This window comes from Protopterus annectens, chromosome 3.part1 (genome assembly GCF_019279795.1).
Source record: "Protopterus annectens isolate FY-2018-M chromosome 3.part1, PAN1.0, whole genome shotgun sequence".
NCBI lineage: Eukaryota > Metazoa > Chordata > Ceratodontiformes > Protopteridae > Protopterus > Protopterus annectens.
In genome coordinates, this window is record NC_056732.1 from 655,414,672 (window position 1) to 655,431,267 (window position 16,596).

Below are 16,596 nucleotides of genomic sequence, written 5' to 3' on the forward strand. Positions count from 1 at the left end.
GGGGGTTTTTTTTTTGGATTAAAGGAAAGAAACAGTTTTTTAAAGGGGGGGCACAATGACCTCTGTTGACTTAGATGTGAATCCTTTCATGATACTGTTTCCAATGTAGACAGTCTTCCTAGCCACATTGGCAATGTGAGTGTCACATAACAGGTTACTGTCCACTTGTGTCCCTAGGTCCCTGATTACTCCTTACATACATAATGGTTTACCACCTATATGGTAATTTGTGGTACCTTGTTTGGTATTTGGTGGGACATTCATACTGTCCAGTGTCTTCAGGATGGCTGGGTGGGGTTCCTGTGTGTGAGAGTGTGGTCTGTAGCATGCTACAGACTGTACAGCAGTCTTGCCAACAGTTAGTTGCACATGGGTGGACTCCAATGCCTTGTGCATTGTCAGTTACCTGGACGTATGGGTGTCTGTGCTGAATATGGATACTCACCCTCCTTTTATGTTTTGTTCCAGGTTTTGGGGCCATGGCACATGATATGTGGTATAACCTGGTAGTGCTGGTGTGCTGTCAGGAGGCTTGCAGCAGGTTTCTGTCACTGCACAGACATCAATGTTCTCCATACTGGGATGGCCTCGAGCATGCATACTGGGGTTTACACATCTGGCATTGGTCAGCATTACCCTTATGTTTCTTTCCAGTTATGTGTTCTAGGGTGGTGGGTTAGTCTTTTCAGCCTTGCCTACGAAAGGCTCTATGGAGGTGGCAAAAGCCTTATCCAATATCCAGACGCCCAGGGGTAACAGGTGCAAGCCATCCCTGGAACAGCTGCGTGGCTTGTCAGCATGACATCCCAAGCAGACAGACATTGATCCCCTTGAATGACACCAGTAAGTGTGCCACTTGCTATGACTGATCATTCCGTGTTTGTACTGTGGCATTATTCTTGGTAAGGGTAGGATGCTGCAAATGGTGAGTGTCATACTGGCCTGGACTACATAATCAGAGAGCTCATCTATGTCTCTTTTCATGTAGTCTAGGAGGTATATCTCAGGTCATTCACACCAGCATGGAGTATGACTGCATCATATTTCTACTTGCTTTGGGGTGACCTGCATACTTGTGTTATGTGGTGTATTGTGGCAGCCTACAGGCAGCTTACTATATCCTTTCCCTTGTTCAGTCTGGTGTGCGGGACAGCAGTGTGTCTCGCTATGGAGTCACCTATTACAACTGTATCAGGCATGTTGTTTCTCCTTCTGGCCTGTGACTGTTTGGCACACCAGCTTTGTGTACTATGTGTTGCATGTGCTATGTTTGGAAGTTGTTTGATTGGGTGTCTGCTTTAGAGGCCTCTGTTGGTGTGCTGTGTTTGTAATTTGTGCCTCCGGGAATGTTTTTATGTGTTTATGTCATTGGTTTGCAGTTGTGATAGGTCTATGTGGGACTGTGTTTGTGGAGTGTGTGGTTACCTTCTCCTCCTGACTAGTTTTGGGAGTACTGAGTTGAGGGAGCTCAGCCTCCAGTTTGGATAGATGGTTGCATCTCTCACATATATTTGTATTTCTTGGGGGGAGTTGGGGGTTGTCTGTGTACTTGGGGCAGGTGTAACATTGCCTCAAGATTCACAGATTCAACTTGTTGTGGCTGGCCTTAGTGGATTGTATGTGTGGACATATTTTATTGTCATACTACTGATCAGTGATTACTTCATTGCTTATGTTTGCTCTATCATGTAGTAGCTTCCTCATTCTCTTGCATGGTTTGGTTATGGCTGGTGTCCACCATGCCAGATGCCTGCGTGTATGGCATTGTGTCTTGTTTTAATTTAGGATTGCATAATCCAAGCATTCCTGGCAGTGTTCATGGAATGGCTGTATTACAGGTTCTGAGGTGTGGCCCATATTTTGCACCTGCACAGGACCTTTAATGGATTCCACATCAGTTTGGAGGAGTGCAAATATTGCTTTACACGTTTTCCACTGTGGTTTTCTGGCCAGGGACTGTGGTCAGGATTTGTATATCCAGTGTGATTACTCTATGGTCTGGTTTTACCAGTGAGCAATACACTTCTCGTCTTGCCATCCAGCACACATGTTGCTGATTATCACATCCAGTATGCTTACCCCTCTTGTGGGAGTGGTACGTTGTTCCTGGGCATTTTGGTTTATGGATTCTATGAACTTTTGTCCTACAGTGTTGGAGCTAGTATAATGCTCCCAGTCTATGTCTGGGTATTTTCAGTCACCCAATATAATGTGGTTTGGAGGACTTGATATATTCATGTATTCCAGCATAGGCCAGGTGCAGTTCCTGGTGTTGGGATGGTAGTCTGTAGCAGGCTATAAACTGGGGGGCAGTTTTAGCCACTGTTACTTGACCATGGCTAGTCCATGCTGCTTCTTGCTGTGGTACCAACATGGGGGTGTGGTTATCCTTGACAATTATTGCTAGTCACCCTCCTTTTATAGCTTGTTCCATGTTTTGAGGCTGTACAGCACAGTATGAGGTGTAACCTGGTTGTGTTAGGGTGCTGTTGTGAGCCTTGACCCAGTTTTCTGTTACAGCACAGATATCAACATTCTCCATACTGGGTGAGTTTAGACTGCATGCATCTTGCTGTTTTGACTTATATCTTATCTTATTCTTATCCCATCTGATACCTATGGAGGTAGGTTTGTGTTTTGAGCCTTACCTATTCAGGGCACACTGTGGGTAACAACAGCCTTTGCAAGTATCCATACGGCCTGCACTGATAGGTGCACGCCAGTCCTAGCCGGTGGAGCATCATGTCATGCTCAGCATGTCATCCCAGGCTGGCACACATTGGATCCCCTTTGACTAATTGTGATACTTCAGTCAATTATTGCACTTGATCATCTCATTGTCATATTGTGGCATGATGCTTAGTGAGGGTAGGATGTTAGTCAGGGTCCTCAGGTGTGCATATAGTACATGGTGTTACATTACTTAACACATGGCATTCATGCCTCAGGTGGTGCTGCAGGGCTGCCTCTGTCGGATGCACATATTACACTCCCTGTACATGTTTGTGAGCAGGTCATGTCATTTTAGGCATCCCTGTTATTATCTGAGTGAGTCAGAGGGGGTATCATTCCCAGGGTTCCTACTGAGCCAGTGTATGTGCTATGCGTTGCCTCTTTGCCAAGGCCAGGGCATATTGGGCACACCTTCTTCTGCCTACTGGGGCAGGCTCAGGTTGTTCCTCCTCCGAGTTACGCTCTGCCTGTGATGGCCTTGGCAATGGTGGGGGGCTGTTTGGCCCGGCCCTATGCTGGTCCTGCTGCAGCTGTTTTCGCAAGATCATATTATGTAGCATAGCACATACCATGACAATTTGGGTACATGTAGTTGGTGTGTACTGCAAGGCTCCACCAGATGTGTCCAGACACTGGAACCGTGACTTGAGCAGCCCAAACACACGCTCTATTACATTACGTGTTTGTGCGTGTGCCTCATTACGGCATTCCTGTTCAGGTGTGTGTGTGTTTCTGATGGGTGTCATCAGCCACGGCTCCAGAGCATAACCTGCATCCCCCACTAGGTGTTCGTGCGGGATGTCCCCACTGGCAAATGTCTGGTACAGCTGCGTCAAATGCCAGATGTGGGAATCATGGTAGCTCCCAGGGCAGCCAGCACACACATTCATTATTATGCCCTGGGCATCACACACGACCTGGCAGTTGATGGAGGGGAAGCCCTTGCGGATAATGTAGGCCCTACCCCGCTCACCTGCTGGTGCTTTGATGCATATGTGCGTGCAGTCTATTGCACCCACTACCTCAGGGTATTCTGCTATTTGCTGGAAGAGACGCATATTGCTGGCCAATACCTCATGGGCATTGGGGAAATATACATGATCACTGACATGTGCTGACATGGCATCCAGGAACTGGTGCAGTACTCTGGAGGCTGATGCCTGTGATATCCCCATCATATCACCAGTTGGTCTCTGGAAGGTACCTGTTGCTAGTATTCTTAGGCCAACACATACCTTGGTTTCCACTGGAATGGGTTCCCCTCTGTTGGTTCTGTGTGTGAGGCGTGGCCTGCACAGCTCCACTATTTGCTGCAGGAGGTCTCTGTCCACTCTATAGCACTCTACTATCTCCAGCTCATGTAACCCGTGGTAGGTGACCCTGGGCCTGTACACTCTTCTCCGTTTCCTCACTGTGGGTTGTCTGGCACCATCTGCATTGTCACCACCCTCAGCAAGTCACCTATGTCTCATTATGACAGTTATGGCAGCCCCTAACATTTCTGCTCTGAGTTCAGCTTTTTCAGTTTTCACTTCTAATAGCTTACTCCTGTCTTGCAGTGTCTCTTGAGAGAAACATCTTGCACTGCTGTTTGCAGATTTTTAAGTGTTGGGCTGAGCTACTATTCTGCCTGTGTAATTGCCTGCTTCTAATTGTTTTCACCTGCTTGCTCCAGCAATATTTCCTGGTAGCTTCCTACTAATTCTGTTGCTTCCTTTTTCCTTTCTGTTTCCTCAGGGGGGAGCAGCGTGTATACCAGCAGAAACACGCTCACAGTGGTTTACTCACGCGCACACATGCTTACACTGTTCAGAATCTGCTTATTCGGGTTAAAACGAGCGCACACCCACGCAAACAGTGTTAAACATCTCCCAACACGCTCTCACATGCTCAGACTGCCTTACACGCGCGCACACTGTCTTACTTGCGCTTCATGGTGCGCACACGTGCGCATGCACGCCCAGCAAGAAACTTTGGTGTAGGCAACAGTGTACACCTTCCATTTCTTGACTTTCTCAAGCTTATCTATTGGCACACCTCTTTCCATGATATCTGTCTGACATCTGTCATGTAACTCTGACCTCCAATGAACTGCATTTCTTTCTACCATTCCCCTCTGTGATGTCACCTATCTCTTACTCTGTTCCTCCCCCTTCTGTAACTCTTACACTACTCAGAATGTGCTCATTTGCTATGTGACAGTGGAATTCAGTATCCTAACACTCATTTGCATCAGATTGCCTACTAATGCTTAGTTACATCTCTTAGACTCAGCTTCCCCCCTTAGCAACCACTACATGGTGGCCATGTTGTTTTTGGTCTGCTGGTCCCTGCATTGAAATTCCATGTATTGCATAAAACCCACATTTGTGGGTTTATAACCTTCGTTTTTATGTATTATGCAGCGCAGCCCATTTGCGCGGGGCTGCGCTGGGTGATCGCCGAAAAAAAAATTATATTTTTAATATTTTTGCATTGGGTTACCTTGACAATGGCCACATATTTGGCCATTGACATGCTGCCTGACACATATGCACCCTTTATTTGGAGCTGACATGGCTCCATTGTGGTTTTTGCAGAAACGTACTCAGTTGTCAACTGAGTACATTTCTGCAGCTAAAACGGCTTTTACATGGGCTGTTCTGGGCTTCCTGGATCGCTAATCATCCTCATTTGCATGCTATTCGGCTCCAAGTGAGGTGATTAGCTTATCCACGCCCACTCCGTGTAAGAGACGTTTTAGCTTGTCTCTTACATGGACTTTGGGCTGTTCCTGGATCGCGAAGGCTGCATGGAGTCTTACACTACTCTTAGACTCCGTGTAAGCCTTCGTGAATCCGGCCCCGTCTCTTTTCAGGGGTGAGCTGTCTGGTTAACTGACTTGCTCAAGGTCACACAGTAGGCAAGTAAGGGCTGAAGGAAACCATACCCTGTGCCATAGGAACTACAGATCACTGCCTTAACCATTTGTGCCAAGCGCAGATGCATTATAAAAAAAAAACAGATTGGCTGCTCAGTGGCCTGCATGTAGTGAAATAATTATGTTCCAGTGCTGATCACTCTTAGTTAGATATACTCCAAAAAGATAAGGAAACATGATGAATGGAGGAAAATGCTGCCCGAGATTCATGTATGAGAAACTGTGCATGTGCACAATGCTACTGTTTGGGGCTTTGCTGTACAAAGTGGCTCATAGATAAGAATTATTGTATTAGACATTGTCTTTCAACTACCTACATGCTGTACAGGGCAACTATATAATGCTAGTCATTGCATTATGCAATATGTCTGTGATTCTCAGCCACTCAAAGTAAACAGGTGTTTTATTTGTCAAATAAATTCAAAAAACAAACTTGCAATACCAAATGCCATCACCATTGTTTATTTTACCTTCACCTTTGGCAGTTAGCACAGTGAGTCTCCTTTTACAACATTCAAATGTATGACTCCCATGCAATTGGATGAATGCACAGGTTATGCATAGGAAGGAAAGGGGTGTTATTAGTCATCAGATTACAGGTCATCAAGTACTGCTATAGTCAATTTAAAGATATTCATCTATAGCACAGGTTACTATATTTCACTTTGGTCACAGTTGTACAACCTTGGAGTCCATATGATAGGCAAAGCCAATAAGTCAGAGTGTGTGGGATTGTACCTCCCATATAAGCATCAAATGACTGTATTTCATAGCTTAATTGTAAATTAAGAGAACAAAATGTATTTTTTTTTAGTTTTAACTAGTACAGCCATTAGTAATTGTATGGAGAGATGAAAAGTCAGCAATCAAAGGAGAGTAGTAGTGCTGAAATTGAATTCATCCTCAAGTCTTGGTGAGTACCTTTGTGAGGTGGACCCTGTTTTTCACAAAATCTCATCAAGGCGATACTGATATATAGAGTGTATTTATACAGCATATATCATGGACAAAAATAAGTCAAAAACAAAAAAAGATAGCTGGGTGCACAAGACCCAGGATAAAAAAGTGCCCAATCCTGATAGGCGCACTGGTGCCAGAACTGGAAAAAATGACAGTATAGAATCCTCAAAATATGGAAACATTCCTAGAATGGGACCAGGCCAGGCCCAGGGGGAGGATGACCCCCCCCCCCTGTTGTACAAAGAAGTAGCAGTCCACAAAAATCACAAAAACTGATTGGCCAAAGAAGAGCCATAAAGACGATAGAGTGGACTATTGAGGATAAGAAAGAAATTATGTATTGTTACTATTATGTAAAAAGCCCAGAATTTCCAGACACAAGATATACAAAATGATTAAGAGAGAAATTAGAGGAAGAAAAAATGCTTCTGCAGGAAAAACTGTCAGAAGCTTCAAATAAAAATTTGTATTCATTAATACAACAGATTTTTGAAAAACATTATATAGATCAAGAAACTTTGATCTGTTTGGAAAAAGATGCATCTGAGAAAGTGCAAAAATATAAACAACAAAACCTAGAGATATTTGAAAAATATAAAAAAGAAGTATGGACATGGGAAAGAAAGAGAGATTTGATATGGTGCAATATTTACGCAAAGGAGAAAGCCAAGTTAACTAAAATAGAGAAGGCAGCCCCAAAGATATTCAAAGAGAAATACAGCCAAAGGCATCAAGCCATGGGAAATTTCACAATAAAAAAATTAATATCACAAAGATGGAATGTGGAAAAGAACATTAGTAAAGCAGAAGTTAAAGAAATGTAATTAAAAAAAGAGCTTGCAGGAGTATGAAATCCACCAGTAAAACGAAAAACACTCCTGTAAACTGACTCAGGAACCCATAAACCCAGAAAAAAAAAAAAAAGTTCCACTCGGCAATTTATTAGAAGTGACTTGCAGCAAAGTCTTTTAAGAATCCACCAAACTGATGTAGTAGTACATAAAATCAATGAGATAAAAACAATCCATTACTTGAATATTCCATGCAAACGATAAGGTAAGCACTTTCGTCTGATCAAATCACAGACTTTTTCAAAACCATGGAAATGCATCGCATCATGGTTTAAATAGCTGACATTTCCTAAAACAATTAGCATTTTAAAGTAACAGGTTAAAAATGCAACTAAAAATTAACAAATAAAAATTAACAAAATTTAAACTTAGTGTGCAATTTTTTTCTAAGTTAATTATTAAACGTTTTTCAAAAACTACTTTTTATAACTTAAGTGCCCTTTGCTTCAATACAGGCACCAAGGATAAATGGTCATTGATACCAGGTGGTTGGCTGGTGTTTAGTGACAATTGCCACATCAGTTCCCTTCTCCCTATTTCATTAACCCAGTCCCCACCCCTCTCACTGTATCTGGCCACTTCTAAAATCCCAAACTTGTATCCTGTAAAATTAAGACATTTCTGTGCATGTCTATGTAAAGTGTTGTTGTTATTGTGGGTTTCCATTGCATATAAATGTTTGTAAATCCTTTTTCTCATGGGTATTTCTGTTTCTTCTTTTGTTTTAGAAGTTAAAGAAATAGAAGTTAAAGTTATGGAGTGCCTACAAAGTGAAGGATTTTATGTAGAAGGTCTAACACAAACTACATCACAGCATGATGGAGTGAGTCCCCGGAATATGGAAAAAAAGAAGATCTGGAGACATCTGATGAAGAAATGTGGACAGAGGAAAGGAAAAGAGATTTAATATGGTGTAATATTTACGCAAAGGAGAAAGCAAAACTAACCAATACAAAAAGAGCAGCACCAAAGATATTTGAAGAGAAATACAGGCAAAGGAATCTGGATATGGAAAACTTTACAATACAAAATACAAGAAGACTAAGAGGAAAAGTAGAAAAAAAGATTAGTAATGGAGAAGTCAAGAAAATAGAAACTGAGGTTAAAGAGCACCTGCAAGGAGAAGGATTCAGTGTAGAAAAGCCAATACAGAAATCACCACAACAGGATAATACAATTGATATCCAAATTAAAGGGGAAACAAGTGGAACAGGAAGCAATTGGTCAGGTGCCATATCAAGATATTTTGGAGCCTTCCACAGGAAACCAGTATAAATGTTCACTTGAAGCTAGACAGCAAGGAAAGGAACAGGAAACTGTAGAAACTCTGACACAGTCAATGTTGAGGAGAGATAGGCCAGTGAGTTCCCATATCACAGAGCAACAGATGATACAGGATGAAACTGAAGAGAAGGTGACACAGGAAGATGCTATAGAACTTTCTATAGAATGCCCGCAGGAAACAGAAAAGGGACGTGCCCTCAGTTTAGAAGAAAATGAGTTGAGAAGAGTTGCTTAATTTAATGGACATGGATAGCTATATTAAGATCAATGAGAGAAATAGACTGCAGAAGGTCAGTAAAACCCAAAAAGTAAGAAGTTTGATAAAACAAATGAATGTAGTAATCAGGACTGTCCATAGAGATCTATGTGATATAACAGAAGTAAACAGGATCTGTTGCTATTGAATACCATAATGAAAGTATCAAATAGAGGAAACTATAAAGAAATGAAGACAAGAAGTGTCACTATTAGAAGATTACAGAAGAGGGAATAGATCAACAAAAATACTAAGAAAGATAGATGTGATTAAAGTAATGTACAGTATTAGAACAGGATCTATCATGCATTATTGCAAATAACAAACTAAAAATTTCAGCACAGGCAGAATAACTTAGAAGATACACAGATAAATATAAGGGAAAAGTACAAAATACACAATTTATTGATGAACCAAAAAAGTTTTATAGAGAATTGGGAAATAAGGTAAAAGAAATTGAAAGACCGCCAAAAAAATGGAAGTAGATAAATTTTGGAGAGTATTAACATCTTTGTACGAGGATTTAGCCATGAGTAAGAACTATTTATATGTGCACCCTGAACAGACACCACACTGGCTAACAACAGGCAAAACAGTGCTCTTACTTAAGAGTGTACCTTCCAGCAACCCTAACAACTACAGACCAATAACTTGTCTTCCAACAATGTATAAACTATACACGGGAATTGACGCTGACAGAGTTTATAGTCATTTTGAAGAAAACTCAATAATGGCAGTAGAACAAAAGGGCAATAAAAGAAAGTCATATGGAACAAAGGATCATTTGTTGTTAAATAATGTTATAGTGGAGAACTGTAAAAAGGGTGAGAATCTAAGTATGGCATAGATTGACTATAAAAAAGCATATGATAATATCCCACATTCATGGATAAAAGAGTGTGTAAAAATGTATAAGATACACCATACACTGACTACATTAAAGTAACCATGAAACAATGGCAGGCCACTTGGCAATTAAGCCATGATAAAGGACATATTATTATCCCAGGGATAAAAATCCAAAGGGGGATATTCCAGGGTGACTCTGTCACCGTTGCTATTCTGCCTTACTGTTAACCCATTAAACTGTTTACTCATCAGCTTAGGCCATGGCTACAATTTAGCTCCTAGAAAACAACATAGTTTAATGACTTCTCATCTTGCCTTTGTTGATGATTTAAAACTGTATAGCTCATCAAATGAGGAACTGAAAGCACAGCTACAGGTTGTCAAAACTTTTTCAGATGATATTAGAAAGTCATTTGGTCTTGATAAATGTACAAAAGCGACATTTAAAGCAGAAAACTGCAGCACCAGGAAAACATCAGTTTGAGGCAAGAATGTGATATAAATGAACTTGAGCAAGAGGGTGTGTATAAATACTTGGGAAATGATGAAGGATCAGTAATAAAATATGAACAAATGTGAATAAAACTCAGTAAGGAATACTTTAGAAGACTTCAAATAATCCTGAGAACAGCATTGACATCTAGGAACAAAATCCAAGCTATAAACCAGTTTGCTCTTCCTGTCCTAACTTACAGTTTTGGAGTGATTGACTGGCCCCAAACATGTTGGACAGATTAGATAGGAAAACAAGAAGGATGCTACATGTTCTCCAATTGATTTATAGAAATCAGTGTATCCAAGATTATATATTCCCAGTTCCGAAGGAGGGATGGGCCTCCTTGAAACTGATTACATGTATAGATCTGCAATTGTAGGACACCACACATATCTACTGACCTCACAAAATCCAAATGTAGTGAAAGTTTTAAAACATGAGGAGAATAAGTCTAAGATGACTTCTCTACTTAACTTAGCAGAAGCTTATCGACATCAAGCAGGAATGGAAATCAAACCAGAAGTAAATAAAATCAGGCAGTAACTGAATGTACCAAAAAAACAAAAGAAAGAATATAAGGTAAAGGACCAGATGAGAAGGCAAGAAATGTGGAAAAAGCATAAATATAGTTGCAAGTATGGAAAACATCTGGAATAACCTCATGTTGATCAGGAACAAATGCAGGAATGGTTAAGGAGAGACAAATTAAAACCAAGAAATGAAAGGTTAATATCGACAGCCCAAGATAGTGGGCTGTGTACACGCCGGTTTACAAAATCCATTGAACATGTGGGACAAATAGACAAATGTAGGTTTTGTAAAACTGAATTGGAAACAGACACCTTGTTGCTGGTTGTGACACACTAATGGCAGAAGGACTGTATACTGAAAGGCATAATAATGTGGCAAGACTGTTGCACTGGGGATTGTGCAAACATTATGGTATTGAAGTGGCTGAAAAACAATGGATACATGAGCCACAAAGCATCATAGAAAACAATGAAGTTTACATCACTTGGGATCACCCAATACCAACAGTTCAAAAGATAGATGTTAGAAAACCAGATATAGTGGTGCATGAAAAGAAGACAAAAGTAGCACTGATCACTGAAATTGCCACACCCAGTGACTACAGTGTCTTCCGTACAGAGAGACACAAAGTCATAAAATACCAAGATCTGCAGGCAGAAATGAGAGCAATGTGGAAAAAAGATATCCAGACAGTTCTAATAGTTGTAGGAGCAATGGGTCTTATAGAAAAGAATCTACAATCATATTTAGATATGTTACCAAGCCATGTAACCCCATATGGAGGAGTCATTACTGGGCACATTGTGGATGCTGTGAAGAGCACTTTTAGCTGACATCAAAGATTGAAACAATACTAATTTCATGATCTTTAACTGTATTTTGACTTAGGAATGAGGTCCATTCCCGTCATGGTATCAGAAACCCAAAAGATCGGGAGAAATTAAAAAAGGGAGAGAGAGAGAGAGAGAGAGAGAGACAGTGACAGTATGTTATAGTGCAAAAGTATAAAGCTCTTAAGAATGCCTTATGTATTTACAAGGAAAGCAACAACATTCAGGTTTTTGCCAAAATAGAAACAATAGAAATGCGGAATTTCATTTCAGTCTTTTCACATTGTTCACTGCATATAAAGTATAACATCTCACAGTGGCCTAAAACAAAATACTATTTGCAGAACTTCTGTCTCCTTATTCAAATAAGCAGGCATTTTAAATAACTCCATCAGACTTTGTTCAGAATACAAGATAAGTGTTTGTCTTCCTGGCTTTGGATACTAGCTCCAGACTTGTTGTTTCAGGGATACCTTTTGACTACCCTTGTAACAACCTGGGACTCCTCTTGGCTTCATACTTCACCTCAGGACCATGAGACCCTAACTCTTCACAGGGAAATGAGTTTGAAGTTCTGTTCATGTAGCTGACTCCCATTACCTTTCTGCCTGCTTGACTCAACAAATTAAATGTATATATATCCTTAGCCTAGCATTCACCACTATATCTATAACAATCTATTTATCTATCTATATCCACATCCAGCTATTTAGGTAGCTAGCTGTCTATATCTATGTCTAAATTTTTATCTTTACATCTATCTATATATCTCTCTACAGACAGGCACACACACGCACACACACACACACACACACACACACACACACACACACACACACACACACACACACACACACACACACACACACATATATATATAACATGCATCTGTTGTTATCTGATATTACATGAATGATGGGCAAGTATATCCCATCTGCAGGTACCATGAGTCTTGCCTGGCTTGCTGTACGAAATTATGAAATGAGTTTGACACCCTTGGGTGTAGTGCAGTGTGCTCCTGTATATTTTTTATATACAGAGATGAAATGGGTTTGACACCCTTGGGTGTAGTGCAGTGTGCTCCTGTATATTTTTTATATACAGAGATGAAATGGGTTTGACACCCTTGGGTGTAGTGCAGTGTACTCCTGTATATTTTTTATATACAGCGATGAAATGGGTTTGACACCCTTGGGTGTAGTGCAGTGTACTCCTGTATATTTTTTATATACAGCGATGAAATGGGTTTGACACCCTTGGGTGTAGTGCAGTGTACTCCTGTATATTTTTTATATACAGCGATGAAATGGGTTTGACACCCTTGGGTGTAGTGCAGTGTACTCCTGTATATTTTTTATATACAGAGATGAAATGAGTTTGACACCCTTGGGTGTAGTGCAGTCTACTCCTGTATATTTTTTATATACAGAGATGAAATGGGTTTGACACCCTTGGGTGTAGTGCAGTGTACTCCTGTATATTTTTTATATACAGAGATGAAATGAGTTTGACACCCTTGGGTGTAGTGCAGTGTACTCCTGTATATTTTTTATATACAGAGAAGAAATGTGTTTGACACCCTTGGGTGTAGTGCAGTGTACTCCTGTATATTTATTATATACAGAGATGAAATGGGTTTGACACCCTTGGGTGTAGTGCAGTGTACTCCTGTATATTTTTTATATACAGAGATGAAATGAGTTTGACACCCTTGGGAGTAGTGCAGTGTACTCCTGTATATTTTTTATATACAGACATCTTAGAACACTTTAAGCAGCAGTCTTGTAGCTGGCAAATGGAGATGGTTCCACATTTCCATGATAGTCCACTTGCCAGAGTGCACATGCCAAGTTTGACTGGCCATTATTTAAACTAGCAAAAAGTTCGGAATATTGGAAAATAACTTTCTGACTGCTAGAATGTACTGGTAGTGTGACACCACATTCTCCAGTTAGCTAGGTTATAGGTAGATCCACATATGTGCACAGTTGCTCTCTCCAGTGCAGTATGGCAGCAAACAATCAGGGACTCATGATAAGCAAGTAGAGGCAGAAGGAATGAACCCATGAATTACATATAGAGACTTATCCTCAGCTTGTAGTCTTAATCATCTATGTTACATTCCATATTACTTATTCTGAGATAGCAAAGTGTCATGTGTAAGGCAATAGAGCTAAATTACGAATAAAGCATCTTATTACTGAATGCAGCTGGGGCCCAAAAACTGTGATATTGCATATTTAATGCTATGCCATGACAATGTGCCACCAACTATTTATTGTACATATAGTGCAACAGATAGGCAAGTAGTTAAGTAGACATATAATTGAAACATTTTTAACAACAGTCAAGGCTGTATCTTACACTTCTCATGCAATATGGTAGAACTCCCTGGGGAAAACATGCATGACCATATTGCATTCCCTGTTGAAAACATGCATGGTAGATAGTGTTTGGCTTTGCCCAAGGTCTTGTAGTAGAATCTTTTCATTTTCAGTCCTGGTGTATCACTGCCTCAACCCATGAAATAGACTGTACCACATACATGCATATTTATTTTCTTATGTGGATTCATACTAATAAATATAAATTTCAGAGGAAGATAACTATCCTGTGTTTTTTGAGTATAGTAAAGTATACAGAGCAATGGACCACCTCCAATCTGCTGGTATGGCTGTAACCTGACAGCAAATAATGACCTAGGGTACAAAACATGTCAGTACTTACTTATATTGCTAATTTTCAGAGAATTATTATATTGTATAAATTATGGTTAACAAGAAACTGCAGTCTGACACTTTTCCAGCCTTCCTTATGTGCTTGTACAGACATATTTTTTCTTTTTATAAAAGAGTTTTTTTATTACGCAGCTTTTCTTTGGCACATGTACTATCCTTTTTAGCATGTTCATGTAGCATCCACATTCGTGCATTAGTTTGATGCCTTTTCTACTTCTTATCTTATTTGACGACAATAAGCACTAAAATGTGGTTACAACTTGCTTCATCATATTCATTAAACATGTACCCAACCTTTCTATTGAGAACAAACCATCTCTGTTGCAGTTTGCTTGGTTGACCATAAATTTATAGATTCATAGATATTCCAAGGCCAATGAGTCTTATGACAAACTAATGACTTGCCAGTACCCTACCTCAGACTGTACCTCCTTCCTTCAGGAGGGTCACACCAGTCAATGCCCGAGTAGATTTATGGGTATATATCCAGTAACCTAGTTTATGTTTAAAGGAGGATAGTGCATCTCACTGCTTAACATGCAGGGAAACTTTATTCCAGAGGATTGGAATCTGTTGGTAAAGATTTTTATCTCTGATTTTTGTTTTGGTAGTAATATTGAACTCACAGACTAGTAGGATGTCTGAGACAATGGGGTTTCTAATTATTCTGTAATTGAGAGAGAACAATCTGTAACACACTGAATAAAGTAATAGAGATTCCATCTGCTTTTGGTAGCTCTGAGACTTTAATCTGTAATCTGTAATCTGTCTGTAATCTTTTTGGTCAGGAAACTTTTGTGTCTTTCTAATTGCTCGCTCTATTTACTGAGCTACATCCCAAACAGGGTGAGGTAATCAATAACGGCCTGACAAGTGTTGAGTATAAGGGAGTATTACCTCATAAGACCTTGACAAATTAGCTAGGCTAAATAAAAGGATTTCATGGCAACTGTTGACACATGATGGTAAAAAGAAAGGTAGTTATCAAACCATGCACCTAGCTTCATGAATATATTACCATTCTGTAGTGGTGCATTGTCTATATAGTTTGATGAGGGAAGGGATGGCCAACCACATCTTATGACACTAAACTTTTTAGCATTTATTTTGACCATGCTTTAATACATGAAGAGTTTACTTGGCAGAGTTTATTCTGAAGGGTTTTGGTATCATAGGGTGATTTAACAACAACCTCCAGTTTGTAGTAATTTTCAAACTTTGATAGCCAGTGGCTTTGGCTCCCTGCTTAGAGATATGAGAAGTAAATACCAAAAAAGTGAGGTCCCAACACCATTATTTGATACACATTCCCTGGGATTCATGAAGCTTGCACCAGGAGCTGGCGTAGCATAGGTGGTATAACACCAAATATGGCCGCCGAGCGATTCAGGTATGATCCAATTCCACATGCACTACCGGCGCACACCAGAACTGCGCAGCCCTCAGCTTAGGTATGCTAATCACCCCATGCACAGTGCCGCACCATGCAAATGAAGGTGCATAGTGATTCATGAAGCGGTGCAGGCTTAGCATACGCCCACGGAAATATAAACCAAAAAACATGGTTTACATTTTTCCAAACAGAACATCGGAGCTATGAAAGTGGACCAGACTCATGTATTACAAAGTTAACATATGCCAATGGCTAAATATACAGCCAATGGCATAAGAAAAGATGCACAACACCTAAAAAAATAACATTTAATGTCATGTCCACAGTAATGCAAAGTACAACCACAGGGCATGCGTGTGCAAATGGGAACACAAAGAAAATATATACAAATGTCATAAAGTCGCAATGTAATACAAATCAGGATTTCACCATAATACTCAATAGTATGCATGGTACATCACAACCAAGCTGTAAGGGTTGCTAAGGGTCTGTGACAGTGTTTGGCATGGTAACTATGAATTAGTAGTCAATGCCATGCAAATGAGGCAGGTAATACTGAATCACAAACGTCCCACCGGATTAAGGATGTACTATAAGGCGCAGCACTACAACACCGAGGAGTGGCTCAGAGGTATACATGACATCAGCAGTGGGGTGTGCCACCACAGCTGTAAGCATATTGGAGCAATGCAAATCTGGCATGGCCATTGCTAAGCAAAGCCACAGGACAGGGGTGGGGAGGTAGGTATAGCATT